Raw genomic sequence first — 19,335 nt, forward strand, 5'->3', positions numbered from 1 at the left:
AGCCTCAGTATTATTACTTCATTTTGCACTGTAATCCACTTGTAACATTGCGTTATAGATGAACATTTTTAACGTTTTCATGTTTTGTTTTCTTTACTTATGTTCAAACAGGTTTTATTAACATTTAAATAGAATAACTATTGCATAGAAATGCATAGTGTTCGAAATGCTTTTCGTAAGAATATTTATTTTAATATTATATTTATTATACAAAGACAAGGACAAAGGGTTAACCAAAAACCAGGATGTCTTTGTAAATCATCAGTACTATTATTATAATTAATTGCCCATTCTTACATTTGAAATTGCCTCTTAAATAAATAGAGTAATAAATTAAATATATTTGGCTTTTAGTAAAGTTTGGTTTAATCCTGTGTCCTGTATCTGTCATTACACCAGAATTGCTAGACCTAATAACATTTAAATGGGCTATCAGAGGAATGGAAAATTACATTAACTAGGACAAGCAACAGAAACCAACCAGAGCTAGCTTAGGTAGAAAGTGAAAATTCAACATAACGACACAAAAATTCTCTTGGAAAAAGTCAATACCTCTGAAATTTCTATAAACAGAACATGATAAAGTGGCCAGACTCCTCACTACCCCTGTGTATCTGCTATATGACATCTACTGTAATATTTTCCCTCTAAGCAAATTAACTTTCTTTATTTCTCTCATCTAGAGGGCAAATGGATCATGATCTCCCATGTTGTTTATCCAGCCTTGGTCTTAATTCTAAATATTAGGGAGAGACTATTGTTAACCCTTCAGTACTCCCTCCTGATCCAGTTATTTATAAAGAGAGACCAAGGCCACGTTCTGCCCAAAGATAATGGGGCAGTGTGGTGTGAGATAGGTCGTCCATAGGGATTGGAGGTAGTTTTTGGAGAAAGGAGAATCGTGGCGAACTGGGAAGGTACTCGATACAAAATTGAGTCAGTATTATTATCAGATTTGATTAGCTCATTAATGAAAGGATTTTCATAGGTATTTTAAAAGGAGTTCTTGTACAAAGAACTTTTCTGTAGATAGAGGAATATAAAGATTAGGTAAATATGGTTGCTACTCTCAAAGTGCTTACAATTGGATGTTCTCAGTACTTGAGAATTTCTCTTATTACCTCACTGTCTGCTATGAGATTATCATGTATTCGTGGTACAAAATAAATACTAACTGAAAAACTAAAACTACATTTACTGTTTAAGTGTATATATATAATGCACACAAAGCTATACGTGTATCTTTGCTAATAATGGTCTCAGTAGACCAAGAAAACAGCAATGAGGGGTAAAATATTTAAGAAGTCAGGGAACCATTAACTTAGAGCGTGGTGTGATTCCTATTTTACAGATCCGGGAGATCTGTAAGATACAGAAAAGCTGATCCCATTACTCTCCTAAAAGGTCAAGAAGGCCAGCTTTTGGTAGTCCATCAACTATTTTGTTTTCATTGTTTTCTACAACTGGTAGAAAATAGGGGCGCTTGGGTGGCTCAGTCATTAAGCGTCTGCCTTCGGCCCAGGGCGTGATCCCAGGGTCTTGGGATCAAGCCCCACGTTGGGCTCCCTGCTCCACTGGGAAGCCTGCTTCTTCCTTTCCCACTCCCCTTGCTTGTGTTCCTTCTCTCGCTGGCTGTCTCTCTCTGTCAAATAAATAAATAAAATCTTAAAAAAAAAAAAAAAGAAAGAAAGAAAATAAGATCTATTGCAAGTGTTAAATGCGTGGGGAAAGTCTCCTGTGGCAGGACCGCAGCCTCTCTTGTACACCCTGGCTCTCATCCTTGGAAGCTTACATGGATCACCCCATTCCTCAGCCTAAAACCGTCCCAGGCTTCACAGCTCAGAGTGAAAGACAAAATCCTCCCAGTAGTCCCAAGACCCCACAAAATCTGCTGCTCCCTCTGGACTCTCTGAACTGGTCTAGAATCCTCCTCGCCCATTCTGCTCCCCACACACTGCTCTTCTCACTGTCCTGCACACATTCTTGGAGCTTTTGCTTGCTGTTCTATCTCCCAGGAGTGCTCTTTCCCCAGATCTCTCTGCGTGGTGCTTTCCCTTACTTTCTTCAGGCTAAAATAACACTTCAACATCCCAGCCTTTTCTATCCCACTTGCTTTGTTTGTCTCTCTATCTGGCATACTGCATAGTCACTGAAACAGAAGCATGAGGGGTTTAGTTTAATCTAATTACAATTTTTGTCATAGAGTTTAGAGGCATTTTATAAAAACATAGAACCTATGGATGTTGTGAAATTACGTTGTGAGATCTTTTTAAAGTGTTAGGTTCTCACCTGTCTGAGAGAGTTTATGAGCAATCTAACCTAAAGTTAGTAAATGAGTTGAGATTACTTCACGTGGCCACAATATGGATGGCTGGCAAGTTTTGGGGTGTCCCAACAGGCAATGGAGGTGTGGAGGTTTGGACTCAGAAGAACAGAATTTGAATATTAGTGCTGCTACTTCCTTGCTTGTGATGTTGGGGAAGTTCATAAAATAGTTCAAAAGCCATTAGTAATAGAATCTTAAAATATGTGCATAAATAACTGAATGAACTTGTTAAGCCACCTATACATATTTATTGAAGGAAACTAAAACTTATAATATCTGGTTCATACAGATGTCGTGAGATTGAGATGAAAGGTTCTGTAAGCTGAAAAACAATCTGTATTAGTTATTATTGTTGGTAATCAGGAAAATAAACATAAATGATTGACATAAAAATAATTTTTTAGGGGCGCCTGGGTGGCACAGCGGTTAGGCGTCTGCCTTCAGCTCAGGGCGTGATCCTGGCGTTATGGGATCGAGCCCCACATCAGGCTCCTCTGCTATGAGCCTGCTTCTTCCTCTCCCACTCCCCCTGCTTGTGTTCCCTCTCTCGCTGGCTGTCTCTATCTCTGTCAAATAAATAAATAAAATCTTTAAAAATAAATAAATAAATAAATAAATAATTTTTTAAAAAAAGATTATACAACCTGGTGTGGGTAAAAACACTGGTCAACATATTGATAGGCACAAGTATAATCACAATAGAATTATGAAAATAAAATAAGGAAGAAATAATAATAGTAATATTTATCTAGAATTACCACGTGCTGGTTACTGAACTAAGAATTTTACAGCATCATCTCTTTGAATCATTACAGCAATCCTCTGGGGCAAGTGACTATTATGCCAGTTTTACAAATGAGGAAACTGCAAGAACAACCAGCTGGATTTCACAAATCTAGTAAGGGCTTCAACGGACTGGAATTGGTAAGTTCATTAGTCACTTTTTATTTTACACACTCATTGATCTTGTTGATCTAAATCTATAATTCTATGTATCCTTCATATAGCCAATATCTAGTTCCTCTTTTGAAAGTGGAAATATAAAAGGTAAGAAAAATTAATAATATTTGCTATGATTTAAAAATAAATACACAAGTCCTCCTCACATGAAAAAAAGCTGTTGTAATTAGACAGCATGAGGTCAGGGGTGTTTGTATAAATTTGAAATAACTATGTACCGTACAACAATACAATACATCCTCAGTGGCATTTGTAAATTTTATTGCAGGATATGCATCTCAAGGAACTAGCAAATAAAAGTCCTTAACAGTTGCAGGCCAGCTGTCCCTTCCAGAGTCTAATGGCTCTTGGGCCCTCTGCTCCAGCAGAGGTTACTGCACCCCCTGCCAGTCAAGGACCCCAGGTGCAGAGGGCAGGTCCTCCCTCCCCCCAGTGGTGACCTCCTTGCACACAGTGCCTTCCTTTCGCGGGTCCTAAGGGAGGATGAGCATGAATATAAGTGAGCTTTCTGCTACCCTAGAGTCCATAGAACAGGCAAGAGGTGATTAATTGTCCAAGCCCGAGAAATTAAAATAGAACTCTTCTCATGCTCGATTATGTGGAAGATCAATAAAAATTACTGACCAACTACGCTTTAAAGGAGGTTGAAGGAATGAAACCCAATGTCCAGAATATAACAGAATTGCCAGTAGCTTTGATTTCTTTTATCATCCGAAAGATTAGCTCTGCTATGAATAATTTTTAGGTATTACATACGTAGGTGTGTTTCTTTCACGATGTGATTTTTAAAGTCAACATTGCTGAGAGAGTAAAATGGTTTAAGGAGGGTGAAAAAACATATTTTCTGGGGGAGCAGCCATCTGATTGTGAAGTAGCTCTTGCATATTAAACAGGGCAGATTTGTTCTTGTCTCTTAACCTTGGAATAACAGGAAGTTTTTGGAAGGGAAATTAGGGTTGAGAAGAGGTGAGTGTGGGGAGGTCTGGCTGGTCTATGTGACACACTTCTTACTGGCACTGTGCCCAGAAATTTTCTTATGCCCCTTTGAAATACAGAGGCTGTATAAAAAGCTTTGAAGAGGTCAATTTTCCTGAGAAAAGATGCGAGTCAGGACAGTCAGGGCAAGCCAAGCCAGCACTCGCCGCAAGAGCAGACCAGACCGGATGCAAGATCGTGGTCGGTGCTGTGAGAAAGGCCAGAAAGGACAGTGAGATGAGATGCCCAGAGAAGTCACTGGCCCTAAGGTCCTTGGAGGGTTGGGCGTTGGGGGCAAGTAGAGAAGGCAGTTTGGGGACGTGGGGTCAGACAGAGCAATAGAAGAAAACACCCGTTACCTTAAGCCATCGATTAATGAGCACAAGGATTTGGAGACTGGGAGATTAAAAAGAAATATGGGGGTTTATCCTAAGGAAACAACAGAATGTACACAAATACGCATATACAAGGGAATGTGTTGCAGCATCAGGTATAATATTGAAAATTTTAAAGTGATCTGTATATTTATATACATACGTATGATATAGGAAATACATATTATACGCATGTATATATATGATATGTGTGTGAAGAAGTATGTCATAGAACAATATATAGTCATTCATATATCTTAAAATATTTTAAATCTGAAAAAGTATCTTAAATTTAAAAATTCATAAAGCACTTACTCTTATGTGTGCGTATACATAAATATACATATATATACATGTGAGAAGAGAATGATGGAATACATCAAGATGTCAGCAGTGATTTTTCTCTGAGTAATGGAATGACATATGATTTTAATTTACCTTCCCTATGCTTTTTGGTGTTTTTCAGATTTTTTTCATATTACTAGAGTTCTCCTTTATATTTTCTATTTTCTTAATTTGAAAGGTCATTCATGAACATTTTCTAAAGTTTTCAACACTACTGAATACTATTAAATAAAGCATAAAGTTCCTCTTCTCCATTTCCTCTCAAGCCTCCATAACCCTCTGAGTCACAGTCTCTTGGTGACACCCTATTTATCCATGTTCGTTTTTATTTTATTAGTTACTATGTGGATTCTAAATAGTATGTTTATATTATGTGCTAGTTATTCTACTTCTGATCCTTTTCCTACTCTTCATTGCTCTTCTCTGTATCCTCTGAGGCTGATTTCCTTGGGATGCATCTTTTAAACCCAATTGCCAGCTTCATTCTGGTTGAATTTGGCCAACAGGAGGCACAACCTGGAGATCGGTGGGTGAGAAAAAGAGAGAGGCTGACTTTTTTCTATCCATACGTTCCTCCCAATTGATCCAGAATCTCTGACTGGTAGCCAGCCCATCCTTAACATTTAAAGCTTTCCTTGAATTCCATTGACGATTTTCTCTCTCCTAGTCCCTTCATCTATCCATCCATCCACAGATTTCTGATATTTCTATTCTCTCAGTGCTTTGTCCCTTAACACAGCCCATTCAAAACATCCGGAATGAATTCTGTTTTCTGTCAGGTCCTGGAATGGCATAGTATTTGGTATCAGGAGGGGCCCTAGGAATGAAACAAAATCTTTAAAATGGGATTAAAGGATAAGGCTGTTACATGGTGAACGGAAGGATGACCCCCTTGTCCAGCAGAAATGCATCATGAGAAATCTCTGGCATGAAAACATTGTGATTACTTAGAAATCACCACAGTGGTATGGGATAAAATACCAGTGGAGGGCAAGGGCTTTAGGTGACCAACTGCAGGATGCTTATGACCACTATGGCACCAATGGCAATGAGAGAGGTTGTGAGGGAGAGGAGATAGGCGCCCTTACGGGACAGTAAAGACAACATGAAAGTGGTAAACTCAGAGACTTCAACCACTGACTCAAGGCACTTCTGGGAAGACAGAAAGGTTTCTATAATGGCTTGAAAATAATCCCTTCAGGGAAGCATGGCAGTATTCAGTTCCCCTTTACTTTTATAACAAATTGTCACAAAGTTAACAGCTTGAAACAACATAATTTTTTTTAATCTTACGGATCTGGAGATCAGATGTCTGAAATGGGTCAGACTGTGCTAAAATCAAGGTGTGTCAGTAGGTCTGTGTTCTTTCTGGAGACTCCAGGGAGAATATATCCCCTTGCCTTTTCTAGCTTCTAGAGACCACCTCCATTTCTGATTAGTTGCCACTTCCTTTCTCTTTAAAGTTAGCCAGTCACATCTCAAATCTCTCTTTCTGACTCTGACCTTGGCTTTCATGCTTCCTTCTTTCACTTATAGGGACTCTTGTGATTCCACTGGGCCTGTCTTGATAATCCTGAATAATCTCTGCATCTCAATATCATTACTTCGTCACATCTGCAAAGTCCTATTGCCATATAAGGTAACAAATTCACAAGTTCTGGGTATTAGAACATGAACATCTTTGAGGGCCATTGTTCTGTCTGCATAGGGGCTAAGGATAAAGCCCCAAATCTAATTATGTAATTTGCAAAATTACAAGCTCATTAAATGCCTGACTCACCAAGTCTTCCATACCAAGGATGGGCACTGGTTTAAAAGGAATGTGGCCCTTATTCTTGGAATGGGAACATTTGGGCAGACAGAGACAAGTCTGAGAAACATTTTCTCCCAAATCCATCTAAGCCACCCTTGCCAGAAGCAGCCACCTCCTCATGTGTCTAAGTAAACTGCTTTCCTTTCATTAAAAACTTTCATTAGTTGTGCCCCAAAGAAGGCTTATCCTTACTTCCTATTCAGGTTCTACCACTCCTCACTGCCTCGAGATTCATTAAAGAAAAAAGCAGATTCTAGAATGTGCCAGTGGGAGAAAGGATTTGTACATGCACTATCCAGTAAAAGATAATGAATATGCCAAAGAGCTTATAAGACCTCATTAACATATATCAATAAAAGCCTGGGGAATATGTGTATGAATGATTTCTGCAAATGATAGTCAAATGAGATGGAACATAAGGTTAGATTTGTTTGAGCAAAACCATAGGTACTCTCATTGTGATTCTAGATTTAATGTGTAAATTGTGAGTAGCAATTAGTGACAGTTTGGTTGGTTAATTGAAACTGAGTTTCAATAATGGCCTCTATTCAATGTGTCTGAGACCGTGGAATTTCCCTGGCATCCTGTACAGGAGAAAATCCAAAGGCTCAGGGAAACAGAAGTGTTGAGGTGGATCAAACGTGTGCAACATATCCGGCAGCCATCAGCTGTATCCATCCAGGAGGATTCAGAGGAGGCTTCCCTCATGAAGACATTGGGTTGGGGGCGTCAGCCTCTTTGTAAAGCTCAGTGGTGAGTGTCCTCTGCAGACTGGAGAGGACGGCTGGGAGATGCTGCCCCCGAATTGGGCTCACTGATTGCATTAGGAACGAGAGAGCCCCACAGAAGCAGTGACCAGAGATCGCATCTAACCTTCAGATATAAGATGGGAACAATTACTATAATAGACAAAAGAAACAGAGTTTCTGATCTGGAAGGATCTGTAGTTGTGGCTGATTAATGACTGTGCCCCTAAGAATGAAATATTTGAAAAATACATAAAGAATATCCTGACGAATATGATCAAAAACTAAACAAAACAAAACTCTAGGTCTGGTGAGTAGAAAATCAACCTGAGTCACCGTAATGGAAATTCGTAGCTTCAGACCCAGTTTCTGAACATAAGCCAGTCCGCAGAACCTGTGCACCATAATTGAGGGGAAATCTGGGTCCCCTGGAATAAGGACCTGAGTTATGACCACAAATTATGTAATTTCCTTGTATTCTTCAGGTAGCTCCTTAGGATTTATTTGCATGGCCACCTGTTTTGGTAATGTTTTCTTATTTTAGGATTTATTTTTTATATTTATGCAGTAACGACACTAGTCATTTTTTCAGAAAGAGTAATAGGCAGCATGTCTTACCTTGCATATCTGAATGTGTGTAAAATATGCTGTCACACTTAAAAGCTGGTCTAGCTGAATATAAAACTTTGGATCACAATATTTTTCCCTAAGACGTTTATTATTCCTGAAGAAGTTTTAAAGACACAAGAATTGTATTTTTTAGTTGGATGCAGATCTGATTCTTATTAAATTACAGGCAACATGGTTTCTCTCTCTTCCTACATTGAGATTTTTGGAGGGCTTGATTGACACACCAAGGCTATCAGCTAAAGAGTTTACCAAGAAGAAAAACTAGCATAAATTTGTATATCATAAGAAATTAAATATTATGGCATCTTACAGAGTTTGGTAAAATTAACTGGCTCGTGAGATTTCAAATGATAGTAAAATTTTTGTCTATCTGCTACTTGATATTATAATATGTTGTTATCGTAATAATAATCCATAATCAACTAGAGAGTTTGCCGGCAACACATGTGCAAACCCTGGATTTGCCTCCTCCTCTCCCCTAAAAATCTAGGATAGTAGTCTGGAACCTGGGTATTTGCATGTTTACCATGTATCCCAGATAAATTTAGAAATTTATTTCTAAATTTGCAGATTCGATGAATCAATAGAGTACCGCAAACATTGCATTGCAGCAGTGTAGTGGTAAAGATCTATCGACCCCTGTGAATCTCGTTCATCAACAAAATGGTAGCACTGCTCACCAGATTCTTCCAAGGACTGCTTTAGCTATGTCAGTTGCCCAAGAATAAACATTAAATAAACGGGACTCTTAATCCAGAAAGTACTTATAGCTTACATCTTAGACATTCAATTCAGTGTACAGGACTTACTTGATACTGCTGAGCCGCAAGTCCATGCATCTTTCCTTTCCATTCTGATGTGAAGGTTGAAGTCATAAAATGAATTTGGACTCATGCTAATCTCAGCATATTATTTTCAATGACATTATGTTTCTTCACTACAACAGTGCTTCTTGGGTGCTAGCTGAGCTACAAAAAGCAAGAAATAGTTTGGTTTTTTTTTAGAAAACAGTAAATACACACCCTAGTGAGATTTAGCTCCCCTCCCCCACCCATATTTTCTACAGTGAGCATTTATTAAATATGATGAGAAAAAAGTGTGCTGAAAAACTTAGTATAGTATCAGCTCAAATGTAATCTCCGTTCGGAATATTTCTCCAAACTTTGCAACTTGTACCCAAATAATCCCACATATTTCCTCAAGACTTGGGAGGATCTCTGGTAACACTTAGTCCTCTTCAACCCTGCATTTCCCTCCAACTCCACAGGGCCCACCCACCCCAAGCCCCAGGATGAAGAATCCAGTAAGTGTGCAGGAAGAACAAACAGAGTACACTCGCCCAGTTTCAAAATGTCCAAAACACCTGGCCCTGAATTTGGAGCAACACATGTGACCTGGTTCATTCTGATTCCAAGTTCAAAGGTATCAGGCCCGTCCTGTGAGTCAGCAGCTAGTGTAGTTTTTAAGAACTGCTTGATCCCTTCAGACATGGGAGCCCCACATTTCTGGGGATGCGCAACTTCGTCTTTGGGTTTTCTAGCAGGGAATTTCAGTCCCCTGTTTGATATAGGTCCCCAGGAGCTCCAAGGGAATTTTGAGTTAAGCGCCAGAATCCGAGTAAGCAATGGGAAGGCACAGTGTTTGGAACAGCTGGATTCTAGTAAATTGAGACTAAATACCAGGAAGTGATATCACAGCAAATGCTTTAGGTGGTGACAAGTGGAGAAAGTCAGCTTGAAAGATTTGCCCGTCTCCTCCTTCGGTACATCATCTAGTCACTAGTCATCATAAACTACTGGGCAGCTAGTCGTGGGCTCAGACATTTGGCAACTTGGGGACAGAGTTTCCCATAGTCAAATCAAAAACCTGAAGGATGCTACGTAATCCTAATAATAAAACTCTGAGATAAGATGGGTCCGGAAGGTCAGATTTTGCCGGAAAAGAGAAATATGCAAATCTTACCTAGTTTATAATATAAATTACCTGGAGAAACAGAAGAAAAAATTCATATGACTGACTTTCACAGGCATGAAATTGCTTGTCCTGAATTTTTTTTATACTTTCGTTTCACAAAAGACAATATTGGACAAGCACATCTTACTAGCTCTAAAATAATGTGTGATCCCAGCTTTATTGTTCCTCCAAGATGTGTGGTAATAGGACATAATATATCAAAATAAAATCTATATTGTTAGAGGACTGGTGTACACAGGGGATGCAAAGGTGCACAGGCCAGCAAGTTTGGGGGCCTCTTTAGTCAGCAATGAGGGGGCTGCTTCAGGCTGTGTTGACACCTTATATCTAAAATATGAACAAATCTGTGGGAGAATGGAAAAATCATATGCTTCTCTGTGTGATTTTTCTAAGCTGATGAAGTCTAAAAATCCCCCACGAAGTATCCGGGGAATAGAAAGATTGGAAACTGATGATTTAGCCTGTTCTAAATTCAGGCTTCGAAGAGAGTTAACAGAGAACTTTAGCAGATTTTTTTTCAGGGTGCTGGTGTGTGAGGGCACTCGCCAAACCCCAAAGCTCCTTAATTTCCATGTTGTTTGTCACAGAGCAGATAACATGGCCTGGGCTGGTTCCTACTACAGAGTTAGGGTAGTCTGCAGGGGAAGCCTTTCTATAAAGTGAGAGGAAGCTTCTTACCCTGAGTGGGATTAGCTGTAGGACCAGGGAGGGCCAAGTTTAGGGCAGAGAAGAGCACGAAAACAAAGAGAGCAGAGTGCGGCACGTGCCCCCGATGAGCAGAATATCCTGGACAGAAAGGCAAGTCTTCAGAGCTTAAGGTAACTAGTTCACTCACTCCTGACATTACTCTACCCTTGTGCCCAAGAAAGCAATGTAAGCTGTTACAGGGCTGTGGAGAGAAGCATTTTATTCGGAAAACCATGCCTCTAGAAACCCTTCTGTTTGCCAACCTGGGACTCAAAATTATGAGACTTAATGCAACCTACAAGTTGAAGTTCTTGGTTCCAATGCACCGAAAAGCTTCAAGCGCGTGTTTAAGGCTCACTCTTTCACCTCAGATACATGTCTCACAGGCATATATTCTATTAAGTGTTGTTTAGATGCCCTGCCAACTCTAAGTTCAATGACCTGAGAAAAGCAATATAGATACCGATGCCTTGTTCATGGGTCCCAAGCGTCCCACAGAATGGATAATATAAACTGTAATCAATGAGAGAATTGAATTCAATGGCATAATAGGGAGTGCAAAAAATAATCTGGAACTTTCCAAAAGCTGTACCACTAATGACAGCAAACCAGTCCTCTGGGCTGTATTGAACAAGGTCAGTTAATGAATGAAACTGAGATGCAGGTATCTCTGCTATTTTGTAGAAGAGAAAATCCCAAAGAGTGGAGAGTAACCAACAAAAGTAACATTATTCTTAGAAGAATGACAGAAATGACAAATGGATCCCGGGTAAATTTCCTGAAATCAGTGAATGCTACTCGGGAGCTTCAGTTCCGCACTTGTGAGAGTTCTTTACTGTAACCTTGATTACTGCACCTGGACTCTGGATTATGTGCCCAATATAACCTATAGATCACCCCAAATAGCATATATGAATAAAATATGTAAAGCATTTTCCAAATACGTGCAATTAACATATAAGCAGAATAGACAGTTCATCTGGTAAACATTATGTGTAGCAAACTTTTATTAAACAAGAGTGACAAAAATGTAACTGAAATTTAAAAAAGAAGAGCTAAGAAGGAAGGAAGGAAGGAGAAAGAAGGAAAGAAAGAAAAGAAATGGTTTCCTCATTAAATTGAAAAATCTAGGGATAACATCTTTTTCCTCTGCATTGGCTCCATTCTCAGGCAGATTTTAACAACAACAAAAGCCTGGCAGCCATGCCAGAAACTCTAGTCATAAGTATGACCTCTTTCTCAAGGGCTCTAATGAACATTCCAATATTGAGACTCATCGGCTTCATTGAGTCTCACTGCCATCTCTGAACTGCTGCGGCCGAAAGGATCGAATACTCTAGTGATCTGGTCCACCTGGATACAAAGGGGTAGGGTTAACATAAAATTGGAAAAAGTAAGGGAAATTAAAGAACTGTAATAAAAGAGAAGAGATGTTATACTGGCCAAAAGAGCTTTCTGCTAAAATGTGCATAGATTTCATCCCTCAACAAGGGTAGAGAAATAGCATGAACACGGCATCTTAGCCTTGGCCTTTTAGGGGAAGCCAACACTGCTGTCCTATTCCTTATACATCTACCAACCAAATGGGACCAGGTTCTGCCTCCTCACTCGTCCTTCTTCCATCAATAATGGATCGTTGTCAAAGGCAAGAAATGTTATTTGGCCTCAGTCCTGATGGGTGGAGAGTTTTTGGTGCGAAGTTAAGCCCCGAGTCAGTAGTGGTGGGATCTGCTCCCACACGTTTGACAGGGGAGACCAGTCTGGGACCAGTTCCCTTTGGTAAGTGCCTGAGGAGGTGATCTTGGGGATTCAGGACAAAAGCCACATCATGATGAAGACGGTGCGCCAGCCTGGCCTTGTCCTCTGTGCACATCTCTCTCAGGCACGTGGCATGTGGGGCAGTGTGACTTGAAAGAAGGACTCAAGTGGGTGATAGCCTAGGTCCCGGCCCAAATGCCATCTCTTTTCACCCTTTCGCATGATTTCCATTTGGCCCGGTTTCCGTGGATCCTATACGTGCAGAGAGCTTGAAAGGAGGAGACCAGCTCTCCAGAAGAAAGAGTGAACCTCACGCTTGCGGAAAGGCCTCGGATGTTTATGCAAAGCTGCAGCGCAGCTGTGCCTGCTGAGCGCCATCCCACGTGCGGCGTGCAGGGTCTGGTGTTAGTGGGGCGGGGATTTATTTCTCCTTCCAGACGGGCTCTCCTGGGAACTCTAAATGGTAAAAGCAGTGAACTTCCATATGGGCCAGGCTAGGCCATAAGTAGTCGCTGCAGATGGGATTTTTTGGCCGCGAGCCTCCTCACCTTACTTTGAACCCTGTGTTTCCTCTCCTTTGCCAGCTGTAGCCTGCATCCAGGATCAATGATGGATTTGTAGTAGGACTAAACTGGGGGGATTCTTGTAGCCCTGCTTGAAATGCCTGCGAAGCATGCGTTCCATCACTGGCCAGTCCGTTAGAGAAGCCTTCATCTCTGAACTCGGATGGACAGAGAGACACATGAAAAGAAGACATTCCGTTAATATGCATGACTTGACCACAGAAAATCGAAAGCCAACCCTGCTTCATTCTTTTCTGTTAGAGCCTCATACGGACAATGCATTCGGTAATCCTTCAACTTGGTGGCAGGTTTCAGACACCTCTTTTGGGGGTCAGCCGCACAGAGTAAAAGATTTCCTCACTTGAAATATGCTTCTTCTTCTTGGATTTAGGAAGATGAATAGAAGCTGTTGGGGACACGGGGCTGGGAAGGAAAAATCAGTAATAATTAATTTAGACTGTGTTTAATAACTAAAAACTATGTATATGGATCGCTCACATGCAGCCTTCCAGAGGAACGTAGTCTGTGGCAGGTTTGGTGTCTCCTTGTGCATCAGGCGCCCGGATTCCTTCTCTTTCTGATCTATCATCCAACAACAGAACACCTGTACTTGAGATTCACTTCTCGGATTAAAAGGCCACAGGAGCTCTAAGAATTGATTCAACATCTCAAATAATAAGAAAGAGGAAGCATTGAAGACTAAAAATGCCCACCTTTAAGCAATCAGTTCCCGTGAAGCACTTTTCCTAATTTTATTAGTGAGCTGGTCACACAGTCCCCACTTGTTGCTAGGCAGCTGAACGTATCTTCCAGCTACATGCAATTTCAATCTGAATAAAACTGGGTTAAAACCAACAGTCTCTGCTACAAGATGCAGTCTCCCATCTCTTTAAGCCCCGGTTTTCTAGGTCTCTGACACTTTTCTCCCCTAAGAGCAATATCAGCATTCCTAGGTGACCAAGGCATGATTATTGAGACCATTGGATTAAAAGAGAAACAAAGGCTGGGAAAGATACTGGCCTCCAAAGGAAGTTTAAGACATCATTCTACTTCCACCTTCTCATTCCAATATTCCTCTTCCCTTCTCCTCCAGTTATTTGTCAAAATCAAGGGAAAAGAGTTTAGTGGGCCACAGTGCTGGCACTGGCTCTTTCATTTTGACAAAGCGAAGGATGAGTCTTTTAGACATGAGGAGTGCACACTTTCTTGCCAAAAGTCAGCCCACTTAACCAAATATCCTAAGCTAATTTGTCAATCAACAGCCAATGTGCGTTAGGATTCGTCCTCCCTCTCCCCAGCTTTGCTATGTATTGCAGGAATTCCATTCCTCTGCACCCTTTACCTTGGATTCTTGATAGGAGCAGCCAGTAGGAAGTCCTGGCAAAAGACCCGGGAAGAGAAGCAGGGAGAATGGTGGATAGCCCGTGGCCTTTTCTCTCTGTTGCATCTGTTTCTAGTTCCAGCAGATACCTTGCCCTCTCCTGTTCCAGTTTCTATCAGACAGGCCTCCCTGTGGTTCTAGCCCTCATTGTATGGCCTTGGTATCTGGGTTCATACCGTCTTCTCCCATTGTTCCTTTATTCCAAGCGTAGCAGCTTCTAGCTGAGCAGCTAATCTCTGGGGTGCTTTACTGTCTTTAGTGTGCTTTCTCTACTCTTACATCATCCGTGCAATTGATTTTCTTCATTAAATGAACTCAATTTGAATAATCAGAACTGCTTTCTGTCAAGTTCTTGACTAATAAAATCATGCTATATTAATCAAGTTCCCAATCCCAGTAATGTTAATTTATAGGCTTAATCAATTTTGAAATATGTTCCAAATCGTAATGTTATATGCAAAGCATTACGAGACAAGAGTGGGGCATGCACTTCCACTGAAAGTCTTCAGGGCTATGCTACCTTAAGTAGATACCCGTCTCTGTTGAGTGTCAATCAAGTGGCGCCATCCTGACCTCCCCCACCCATGGTTCTTTCCCGTTCTCTGCCATCTCATGTAGACATGAATCTGCGCTCACTTCAATTCATTTTTTGTTGAAAGAGAGTCATATCCTCTCTTTCAAATGCTGTTCCTGATTCAGAGTGGCCTTGGAATAAGGAAAATGTTTCAATATAATTGCTTATTTAAAAACCAACATTTTTGACTAGGGTTGGGGTGAGAGTGGGGATTAACAGTAAAAGGACATGAGGGATCTTACTGTGGTGATGAAAATGTTCTCAAGCTGGATATAGTGAGGACTGCACACCTTGGTAAATGTACTAAAAATCATTAAATTGTATAATTAAGTGGATGAATTTATGGTATGTAAATTATCCCTCAACAAACTTGTTTTTTTTAAAAGAGAAACCTAACAGAAATAAAGATTCCTTAATTTATCTGAAAATTTGAGAACCAAATGAGAGGCAGAGATTTACAAATTGATAATATTTTTTTTCAAAATTCTGATTATTTTTCAAAGCAGATTAGTTTTAAAAACAAAAACTGCTTTTCAACAAGTATCAGAATTGGTGAAAAGTTGGGTGAAAAGTTCAGTATTTATTTGTAAATAGATTTAAAGTGTTTATTTCAATTTCTGAAATTTTCAGATGTGTCACTTATTACTTACTTCAATGATAGAGCTTACTTTTTTAGATTAAAAATTATTTTTGTATCTTAAAAAATAGTTTATTAGAAGTGTCATGTTTATTTAAATCCAGAAGTTCATTTCCTTCTTGAGCCAGACATCACTCACCTATTACCTGACTGGCATTGAAGGGCATTTCTTGAAAGAATATAACAGCAATAAAGTGACCATTTATCAAAAGCCTGTTCTTACTTTGTGCATATATAATGCTCATCATTTTATATAGTGCTGAATTTAACCTTTACGACAACCTTATGAAGCTCATTTACTGGAGTATTCATTGTTAAAGATAAAGAAATAGACAAACAACAGTGGTTCAAAGGTAAATTCTGGGGTGCCAGTGTGGTGCAGTCGGTTGGGCAACCGACTCTTGGTTTCGGCTCAGATCATGATCTCAGGGTCATGGGATGGGGCCTTGCATCAGGCTCCATGCTCAGCGCAGTGTCTGCTTCAGATTCTCTCTCCCTCTCCCTCTGCCTCTCCTACTAGTGCTCTTTCTCTCTAAAATAAATAAATAAATCTTAAAAAATATATAGTAAGTTCTGACAATCACACAGTTATTGCCAAAACTGATAATCGGTCCCAGGCATCATTGAATCCAATGCCCATTCTTTATCCATTAGTCTGCATTGTTTTCTTTAGTAGTGAAGCGTAGGAGATAGATTCTGTCACATCTACCTTACAGATAATTATAGATACATAGCAGTCATATTTCTGAGAAGTTGCATTGAAACAATGAGTTCATATCTTTTATCTAATTAGATTGCATCACTGTGACCTTAGAAAATTTGAAGGTGAGATTGATAAACTGCTAGTAGGAATCCTTCAGAGATAATAAGAAATAGACCTGGCACTAATAGGATGATAATGTTATTGACTGGACAAACTAGGACTCTTAATAATTTTTCTAGGATAAGACATATAAACCTAGACTATCTTGAGCAAACTGGGAATATGATCACCTTTCCCAAAACTGGAGACATAAATCTACTACACGTAGAAAGTAGTAATGATACTATGTCTCATACTGTATCCCAGGAAATTTTGATGTAAAATTGCCAGATAATAAATACAGAAAAGGTTATTAACTAGATTATTAGTAAAGATAAGCATAAGTTCCCAGAAGTCAATTTGTGCAATTCCAAATGTAACTCAGATATCAACCGAGTTTACGATGCCCCTTTAAGGTAAAGATCCATGGCTTGTGGAAATTCTCAAACACTCAACAATGTTTCTGAGAATTCCAGAGGAGTTTACGCTTTCTTGGACATGTCTTGTTTCAAGGTTCTGACTCCAATTTCTGCCTGTTAAGATTCTTTTTCTTTCTTTATCTCTGAAAGTAATTCTTTATCTCTGCGTTGGAATCCATGCAATTAGAGAACTCAACCTTTTTCCTTAGTTTTCGCCAAAATAAGCTAACAAGTACTACTAGTAATAGTAGTTGTTGTTGTTTGTGTGTAGAACACACACTAAAAGCAGGAGAGCTGGAAGGAATTTACAGAAGAATATGAAGAAAAGAATTGGATAAGAATATGAATTAGACTGAGTCGTGCCTCTTACTGCTTATACGATCTTGGTCACATACTTGTAAAATGATAGCACCACCTCAAATAATTGTAATAAGTAGTTAATGAGATAAGGTGTGTTGCATTAACATAATGAATAGGCACAAAGTAAAAGCCCGATAAACATTAGTTGTTAATATTATTGCATTCTGCGGTTAAGAAAATAAACAAATTAAAATTTAATCTCTACTTATAAAAGTTCTTTAGCCTGTTTGTAATGATATTTGGACCATCTTTTCTCTTTTCTCTGCCTACCTACTCTAATCTTTCCCTTCTTTCCCTTCCCTGTACTGAGACACACAAACACACACACACACACCCTATGTCGAGCAATTCTGTTTTCTTTGACATCTACTGACAAACCAAATTCCGAAATTTCTGTCGTCCATTCTAAGATCTAACTGAGGCTAAGAATGCTATAAATACTTGGGAGGATCTGTTTAAGTGAGGTGATGGAACACCGTCCTGGTAGCTGTACAGGAAGTAGAAAGGGCATCTTTCTTCCAGTTACAGAATCTCATTCCCTTCGTAACCAAGATTCCTGAATTGATGTGAGAGGACTTAAGTTCACATAAAGATTCCAAGTCAACTATGTCAAGAGCTCATTCTATAATAAAGAAGAAAAGGGCAACTAAGTAATATTATATTTTGGTAAATTCATTGCTGTTTGATTGTACCTAAAGAGCATAATGATGGAATCGATTTCTACTTAATAGTGGATTTTTGAACATTGAGCTATTGACTCTAAGTCTATTTAAAAACTCAGACCACTTCAAGATTTGGATGAACATATCAACAAAAAGAATATACTAACATAAATACGTATTTATATAGATAAATGAATACGTCTATAGATAAATATATCTATTTAAAAATTCATACAAGATACACATACACACATTTTTTTCAGGTGATTCGAAGAATAACAATAACCCATACATTTATGAAACTCCAGCCTAAATCCCTTGATCAAAAACAGATCAAGAAATGAGCAATGATCTGCTTTGGTTCTGTCAGTGTCCTAGCAGATACAATATGGAAAACCATCAGGGCCCCGTTTTTACATAGTTGAGTGTCAATATATCCAAGTGAAATTTGGAAGACAGACTAATGTACATTTTCAGTCATTAATGAATAGTGTCCACAAGATGTTCTAACAGCCACCTAATGATCAAGCCAAAAGATACAGTGATGCAATGAAATTACCAGAGTTCAGTAACTTAGTGTTCTCTAACAAGGCACAATAGCTGGATATGACTTTACCCTGTGAGGTTAGACGAAAACACCCATCAGTAGAACCACAGTATTATATAACTACACAGTAAGACTTCTGAGTCCAGTGCAGTTGCTTTCAAATCCTCACTCTGCCACTGGGTACCTATGAAAATGAAGCTGAACAATCTCACCCCTCCCAGCTTCAGTATACTAATTTAAAACACTGAGTTCACGATACCTACAAGTCATAATTTGTTATTACAGTTAAAAGAAACAACATATGTAAAAAAAATAAATTGTGCTGTGCCTGATACTTAAGTGCTTAATAAATAACTGATGTTTTTAAAAACAAGCTGCTAAATTTTTATGCCATTTCAAAATGATTGCAGTATATAATATTATGATACAAAATATAAATATATGTATAATGTAATGTATATTATTGTAATTATAACTTTAAAAGTTTCTTCAACTGTCTTGAAAAAAATATTTAATAATTTTCTGCTAAACCATAGAATGCAGCAGTTGGGCATTTAGGGCAAGAATTGGAGAAGCTTAGTCATGTCAAGCAAGAAGAGTTATTCAGAACAAAGCTGAGTCAAAACTAGATGTAGATGAACACATCCAGCTAGTGGGTCTGAGAATAACGGTCAGAAGCCAAGCAGAATATGAAAAAGTAGATGTTATATGGAAACCAAAAGTTAGGACAAGAAGGTAGTTTTGGTGTCAGTTGGGAAAGAATGTTTCAAATAAGTTGAAAAGGACAAGGCAAAGCCAACAG

The 19,335-nt window shown here is 39.1% G+C and overlaps 1 long non-coding RNA gene across 2 annotated transcripts in view; it reads right to left on the bottom strand.

Annotated features, from left to right (window-relative positions):
- Positions 1–279: 279 nt before the first annotated feature.
- LOC113251072 (uncharacterized) overlaps positions 280–19,335 on the bottom strand; it is a 185,978-nt gene continuing 166,922 nt past the window's right edge. For both annotated transcript variants that reach the window (XR_006408920.3, XR_008957750.1), the window contains 2 exons: positions 8,979–9,137; positions 280–1,642 (listed from right to left, as the gene is read on the bottom strand). This is a non-coding gene — a long non-coding RNA (uncharacterized LOC113251072). The remainder of the gene's footprint in view (positions 1,643–8,978; positions 9,138–19,335) is intronic.

Source organism: Ursus arctos, unplaced genomic scaffold, assembly GCF_023065955.2.
Source record: "Ursus arctos isolate Adak ecotype North America unplaced genomic scaffold, UrsArc2.0 scaffold_10, whole genome shotgun sequence".
Lineage (NCBI taxonomy): Eukaryota > Metazoa > Chordata > Mammalia > Carnivora > Ursidae > Ursus > Ursus arctos.